This window comes from Lissotriton vulgaris, chromosome 9 (genome assembly GCF_964263255.1).
Source record: "Lissotriton vulgaris chromosome 9, aLisVul1.2, whole genome shotgun sequence".
Classification (NCBI taxonomy): domain Eukaryota; kingdom Metazoa; phylum Chordata; class Amphibia; order Caudata; family Salamandridae; genus Lissotriton; species Lissotriton vulgaris.
In genome coordinates this window covers 892111939-892120133 of record NC_141697.1, presented here as the reverse complement: position 1 = coordinate 892120133, position 8195 = coordinate 892111939, and positions in this window count along the sequence as shown.

Genomic DNA, 8195 nt, shown 5'->3' with positions numbered 1-8195 from the left:
CACTCGGAGGCGCGGGAAAAACTGTGACTCCCCGGAGAGGGGGGCTCGCCCTACGTCTGGAGCAGAGACCCTGGTGCCCCCTCTTCCTGGTTGAGTGACGCCCACTACCTGAGTTTGCTGGCGACCAGCGGTGCTTTGAGTCCCTGGGGGTCACAGCAGAGGCACACAAGTCTTGCCGCTCGGCAGAATGGTGAGAGGAGGCAGAAAGAAGGGCTTTGACGCACTGAAACTGGATGACCCGGGCCATCTCGTGGAGGAGGATGTGCCGGCGCCTGGCCCGGGGAGCTCGACCCGCCCACGAGATCCGTCCTTGGGTGATATTATGCAGGCGATAGTAGCGTCGCGGGAAGCTCTTGAAAAGCGGATAGACACCATTGGATCGGACCTGTCCCTCTTGAAGGACGACCACAGGAAGCTGAAGGAGCGAGTGACGACCTCAGAGGTAACCTTGAAAGACCTACCTGGGGATGTGGCTACTCTGAGAGCATCTTTGGCGGAGGTGGCGCAGAAAGTTCGGGTGCTGGAACTCAGGGCCGAGGACAGCGAAGGGCGCTCCGCCTCGTGGGTGTCCCAGAAAAAGCGGAGGGCCTGGATGCGGTCTCCTACTTGGAGGGATGGATGCGGACTGAGGTGGCTCCGGAGGGACTTTTCCTGTTTTTTGCCCTAGAGCGCGCCCACAGAGTCCCGGCCCTCCTGCCCAAACCAGGAGGTCCGCTGCGACCGATAGTGATGCGCCTCCTGCACTTCCGAGATCGAGACCACATTCTCCAGAGGGCCAGGGACCTGCCGGACCTGCGAATTAATAACAGCAAGGTCATGGTTTTCCCGGACTTCACCAGAGACGTACAAAGACAACTGGCCTCTTTCATGGCGGTCAAGCGGAAATTGAGATCGTTGCAGCTGCCCTATGCCATGTTGTTCCCGGCCCGGCTGAGGGTCATCGCTGGAGGGCACACTCACTTTTTTTCTCACGCCGCAGGAGGCTTGGAGCTGGCTGGATGCTAGGGGGGGAGTCTGGCGCCTGGGAGGCACTCTGCTGAAACGACGCCGGGGCGGAGGTCTGGATCCCCGTCGGGATGGCAGCAGGAAAGAGATAAGGTGGTGCTGGCAGTGGTGGCCATCAGCCAGGGGGACGCCAGCCCTTACAGTAGTGCATCGGAACAGTCGAAGAATAGTGCTCTCAGTCCTGGCTCCAGTAGTGTACACGATCTTTCGGAGACGGACCTACCGGTGGTGACTCCCAAAACAGCGGACGGAATCTTTGGCTGAAGTGGATTGGTGGACACTGGACACGTTTGTAAGGTACTGGGCTGTGAGTTGAGGCTGCCTCCAGACGCTGAGCGGCGAGATGTGGATGCCTCCTGGGACTTGTCACTGCGCTGTGGGGGGGGGGGGGGGGGGGGGGTGAGCCGTGGGGGTCCTCCTGAATGTTCCAGGGGGGAGAGGTGGGGGCTTCGGGCCTGTTTGGGTGGGCGTCCTGGCCACCCTAGCCCTCTTTTGTTGAGATACACTTCATTTGCTAGAGTTTGGATGGGGATTCCACGTTGGTTGTCTGTCCTGGGGAGTGGGAGTTGGGGGAGTTTACTTAGTCAGGTTGGGGGGGGCTGGGGGTGGGACCTGGGCGTGTCGGGGGGGGTCGCTGAGAGAGTGGATGAAGCACGATGGGATCTGCAATGGGACCCGACTTAGGCTACAAATGTCTCACGTGGAATGTAAAAGGGATGCATACCATGCATAGACGTCACAAGATCCACTCCTATCTAGTTAGGCGAGGCATTCACTTCGCCTTCCTCCAGGAAACACGCCTATTAGCTAAGGAGGGGAAGACGCTGCAACGGAGGTGGAGGGGGCAGGTCTACCACACTGGTTACTCCGCATATGCTAGGGGGGTGGCCATTTGGATAAGGGCGGGGGTACCGTTCCAATGCACACAGCAACTAATTGACCCAGGGGGGAGGTATGTTATGGTGCGAGGCAAACTGGATGGGAGGGACCTGACATTGGGTTGTCTGTATGCCCCGAATGTAGAACAACCTGCCTTTCTCTCCTTGCTGTCCAACAAGCTGGCCCCGTTTTTAGTGGAACCCTTGCTCCTTGGAGGGGACTTTAATAGCGTGACTGACAATGCGCTGGACAGATCGCACCCCCCTCTACCGAATGCACCGGCTGGCAAACTGGCGCTTGCGCGTTCTGCCTGGCAATGCCAATGGGATCTGGTTGACTCGTGGAGAGCTAACCATCCGTCAGATAGGGACTACTCGTTTTTTTCCGCCCTTCATGACTTACACGTCCGCATCGATGCCTTCCTGTGCTCCCAGGACGTGCATGTGGAGGTGTGCCACAGTGAGTATCTTACGCGCACGGTCTCTGATCATAACCCGCTACTTGTGCAACTGCGCTGGTCGCAGCGTCGCCCACGAATCCCTGCCTGGAAGCTGCACCCAGAGGCGCTAGATGATCAGCTATTCCGATCCACAATAGCCTCGAACATCGAGGCGTACTTTCAGGTCAAAGCGGGCACCGCGGGCTCAGCCGCGATTGAATGGGACGCCTTCAAATCGGTAGTGCGGGGGCAATGCATTGCGACGGCGTCGGGAGTTAGGAAGACCTTGCTAGAAGACATTACACGGGAGGACGAGAAACTACGGGTGCTGGAGAGAGCAAGGCCTGAGCGACCGGACACTCATGAGGCCCTACTTGAAGCGCGGGAACTGGTGGCGGCGACGGTGGAGCGTCTCCGGTGCTTCGACTACAAGGCCTATCTCACACGCGCGCACTCGTAGCGTGATAAGACGGGAGCTCTTTTGGCCTGGCTGGCCAATCCAGCTCGTCGGAGCTCGGTCATCCTTGAACTCAGAGATCACTCGGGGGTGGCGCGATTTGACCAGCAGGGGATTAATGAGATATTCCATGATTACTACACGGAGCTTTACCGTAGCAGGGTCCTACCGTCAGTGGACGAATTCCAGGGATTCCTGGAGGGTCTAGATTTGCCGGAGCTGGTGGAGGAGGATGCGAAGCTGCTCGGGAGCAAAATTGAGGAGAGGGAGGTGAGAGTCGCCATCAAGAGTATGGCGAGGAACAAGACGCCGGGCTCCGACGGGCTCCCTACGGAATTCTATCTCACCTACTTCGACCTCCTTGCGCCCGACTGACATGGCTTTACAATGAGGCGAAACGACTGGGCAGCCTACCGGTGACCACTGGTGAAGCGCTTATCGTCCCATTATTAAAACCGGGCAAACAGCCGTGGGACAGGGCGGCATATCGTCCATTGTCCATGCTCAATCTGGACTATAAGATTTTGAGTAAAATCTTGGCATTGCGCTTGCTCCCCCATATGTCCACGTTGATCCACGTGGACCAATCCGGCTTTATCCGACCCGCAACACAGCGCTTAATATACGACGGCTCCTACATGTCTTGGAAGCTGACACCTATGACGGTGATGAGGCGGTGGTGTTCGCAGTTGACATGGAGAAGGCCTTTGACAGCCTGGAATGGCCTTACCTTTTCCATGTCATGCGCACAATGGGACTAGGCGAGGTCTTCATGGATTGGACGACACTGCTCTACCGGAACGCAATGGCGAGGGTCCGAACTGGAAGAGTTATCTCTGAGATGTGTGCGGTGGGTAGGGGCACCCGCCAGGGGTGCCCTCTCTCCCCCCTATTGTTTGCCATAGCGGTCGAACCCCTCGCGGCGCGAGCCCGGCTGGGACAGGTATATCAGGGGCTGGATGTCTATGGACAAGTACACCACATCGCATTGTATGCTGATGACCTGCTGATGTTCTTGGCGGACTCGGCTGTCTCTTTGCGTGGGGCTAAGTCCCTCCTACAATCATTGAGCAGGGTGTCAGGCTTCCGGGTGAACTGGACAAAGCCTACCTGTTCCCGGCCCGCCCCCGCAGAATATGTCCACAGTCCACGGACGGGGTGACATGGGAGGAGAGGAGTCTTCGCTACCTAGGTACCTCGGTCTTCCATGATAAGGCAGACATCCTCAAGGGCAATAATGGATCGGCAATCAGGCTCACTAAGGTGAACTTCGAATTCTGGAGCACGCTCCCATTGTCACTAATGGGGAGGGTGGCGCTCCATAAGATGGTGACCCTGCCGCGACTGCTCTATTTTTTCAGGACCCTCCCGATCTGGATCCCGGTGAGCTACTTCCGGCGTCTGAGGTCGATGGTGATTGGCTTTCTGTGGGGGGCGGGTAGGCGCAGGGTGGCGCACAATACACTTCTCCGTCCTAGAGCGGAAGGAGGACTAGCAGTGCCAGACTACGAGCTATACTACCTGGCGGCTCAGCTGCAATGGCTAACACAATGGGTCGCGAGAGCCAGGAGAGGGGAGGACTGATCAGGGGAGCCGGCGGGACCGGTTCAGGTGTTGTCCCGGATTGTTCTGGGACTCCCGATGGGAGATTTCCACCTCACCCAGGAATTTGCGACGACCCGGAAATGTTGGAATAGATTTCTCTGGAGGGGCCGTATTGCAGTCCCGTACGCACCTGAGATCCCGCTCAAGCTGTGCGGGGCGCTCCCGCATGGGGGCTCATGGCACCGATTGGAAAGTTGGGAGCTGCAGGGGCTGACGTCCATGGGAGACCTTTATGAGAATGGAGTGCTGCTGCCTTTTGACCTCTTGAGAGACCGCTTTGAATTGGCGGGGGGGGGGGGACTTCCTCCTTCATGCGGCGCTGACGACGGCGATCTGCAAGCATTGGAAGACGGGCATGACGGAACCGCCACTGTCTCTGGGCTGCCAATACGTAGTGATGATGGTGGGGACGGTCAAGGCTGTCACGTGCCTGTATAGGCGCATGGTCTCGAAAGCTATCACCCCACTGCTGTCCCTGAAGGCGAGATGGGAGGCTGACCTGATGACGGAGATCCCTGAAGAGGCGTGGTCTAGCATAGTGGTACGGGCCCGGGATGGAACTCGCAACGCTAGGTTTCAGCTGGTGCACTTTTATATCCTGCATAGGGCCTACCTGACCCCTGACAAATTGCATAAATATTTCCCGACCCATCCGGCGGCCTGCCCGCGATGCCCGGCGGACTTGGCTGATTTCCAGCACATGTTCTGGTCCTGCCCAGAGTTAAGTTCCTTTTGGCAGGAGGTAGTGGATAGCCTAAGGGAGGTTACGGAGAGGGACTTGCAATTCACCATGGCACACTGCATCCCACATTGGTTCCCACACACATCAAAGAATAAAATTACTAGCAAGTTTCTGGACCTGGGTCTACTTTTAGCGAAACGTGCCATAACATCCCAATGGAAGGCGAGTAGGGGCCCCACTGTAGAGAGATGGAAGGCTGAGCTTAAAAAATGGGCCCGGTGTGAGGGGGAGCTCCGTATGCAGTCTGCGCTTCGGGCAGGCAATGACACAGCTCTGGAGAGGGCCAGGGCATGAGAGAGGTTGGTCTTAGACCTCATACTTTTGGACCTGGATGATAAAGACAACCCCACGCATAGCCCTGCTACGGCGGAGCCGCCGCCTGGGGTGGTGGTGGCCTAGCCTCCCTCCCTTGTTTCCCTACTTCCTACGTGATGACTGGCTGTTTTTGTTGATTACTCCTGATGGTCTGTTTCGGGTCTGGATTAGTCGGGATGGCTGCAAGCTCGCACTGGTGGTACTCTGACACGCCTGGGGTGGTGGGGGCAGGGAGGGGGGGGGTAGGACTAGGAGAGGGGGGTTGGGAGGGATGGGCGAGAGGGGGGATGTTGTTCAGGGATGGAGGGGAGGGACTATCTGGTTTGTGAAGGAATTACGAAAATGGGGGGATGTGAGGACCGAAAAGCAGCCCTGCTATCTTCCAGATAACTAGTTGTCGCTGAGCCATACTGTCTTTTCCAGCTCATGACTTTCTCCGCTATTGCGCCGCTCGACCTCCGGGGTGTGAGCTAAATGGCTGTGTGACACATGCAATGGAGAGTCACATATATAACGGACAACGGCTGGAATGGTATATATTATCTGTTTCTACTACCTATTTTGCTGCAATAAAAAAGATATTTACAAAAAAAAAAAAAACAAGGAAGGTCAGAAGCCGGCAAAACAGCACTGCAGGAAGTAAAGTGAAAGCAGAGAAAACACAAACTGGTATATCAAGCAAAAAAAATGAAATAGCGAGAGATAGAGTAAACGTAAAAGAAAGCAAGAATGTGGTAAAAAAAAAAAGAGGGAGCACAGTAAACCATAGAAGGATTGGTAATAAATCGTTATGTCACCTCTAAACAATATTAGAACAAAGCAATGCGCACAGAAAATAAAACAAAAAATATGGTTTTATGGTGGCTACAAAAAGACACACACGTTACACGTGGAAGCAATAACAGAGTAGCGTGACGTGCACCAGGTAAGGCAGGGAGTGAGCTCAGAAAACATGCGTGCAGGAAGTAAAGCGAAAGCAGGGAGTACAGAATTAGCATGCCGCAGATAGAATGAAAAGAAAAGTGAGAGTAAACATTTAAATAAAAAGAAACTGGAGAAGGAAAATAACCCAACCAGTAGAGCATAAAGAAATAAGAAACATACAGGTATGTGGCAGGTATGAAAAACACAGCACAATATTACCGGGCTAAAACGCCAAAAACAGCTGTGGGAAAACATATGGTGTGGGTACCAAAGGAAATAGAGAAGCATCATGTGCTTGCTAAATACTGGCTGTGCTGGGGAACAACTGAGCATGAAAGGAGGAAATTGTCAGGGCACAATAAACACGGCTACCGAGGAGATATAACCATAAGTATGTGGCCTGTGGTGCACTTTATCAGCAAACGTATAACATTGCAGTGACGTTGTTCAGCAGCAGAGAATAAACCACTTCCTGTATTGATACTTTCCCAGGATTCAGATGGTTACGTTTATTGTCAGCACCACTTAAGGAAATTGTTGTTTGCAACGAAGGATGTTATATGGTGCGAGAATACCCTGCCACAATTATATACTGAACATTGGCAGTTTTCGTGCACTTCAGTCTTGAAAAAGTCTCTGTGACAAAACACATGTTGGCTGCATGTCTGTATTGGATATTAGGTCTCTAAAGCAAGAAATGTGAATAACTTTGGGAAGAATAAATTGTGACAAACACAACTTTAACCTTGGAGTACTTTTTTACGGACTACACATCAAACTACTGGGATTCTCTGTGTGCTTAGGTACTTTTCTGCTCATTAGTCTGCTGAACTGGGGGCTTTACCGGCTATTTCACCCTAGGTGGCAGGGTGTTTGTGCATGGAGCACCAGCCCTATTAATGGGTTATGGTTTTGTGCACCTTTTCCCTAAATTGGTGCACGGCTTAGGCTGAGGGAACATGGTGGCTTAGCCATCATTACCATGTGAACTTTAAAGTATGAATGGCTTGTCTGAAGTGTGTGCTGTACCTTCAAATCTGGAAAGGTGTCCAGTAGTAGTAGCGTTCAGGTTTCTGTTAGATACTGATGGGTGCCATTGCGGCTGAAGCTTTACTAATCATCAATTTGATATGAAAATATCATCACAATAATGCCACATATTTGCTGCAAAACTGAAGTACGGCTACAAAATGTTTTAATATACAAGTAATGTGCACGTAAACTGAAATGGAGAGGAAGAGTAACGATTGCTGTTTTTTTTCAAAACAATTGTTTAATTACTGATCTTAAAACTAACATAATTTTCTCGCCTAAGCACCACTCACTTTATATACAGTCGTGTTGAAGTGTTGTTCTCCAGAGTCCCACCCTAAAAATTACTGTAATGACTTTTTTCCTGTTATTAGGAGAATTGCCGAAATTGCATGACGCCAAAATGAACTTGTTATCCTTTCGACACTTTACCCTGAAGATCGTATTTTTAAATTGTGCTTTTATGTATTTGTAAGTACTCTATGCTTTTATGGCTGTTTGATACAACCGAATAAAGTTTAATAAATTGAAAAATTGAATTGAGTATACATTAAATAAAACCTAGAATAAAAGTTTTTTAAAAACTGGTTATATGGTTGCTACATTTCAAAACTCCTTTCGAAGGGCCATGGGTCAAGCAGGAGCTATTGGCCCACACTGAGAGGATTGAGGCCTTTTACACTGGAATTCCTGGGGCCCAACCTACTATAGGTCCTGAGTAACTGGGCCAAGTACTTCCTCTTCAGGGGAAACAGCCTTTACATTGCAGCTCGAACCACGCTGTGCATTAGCAACGC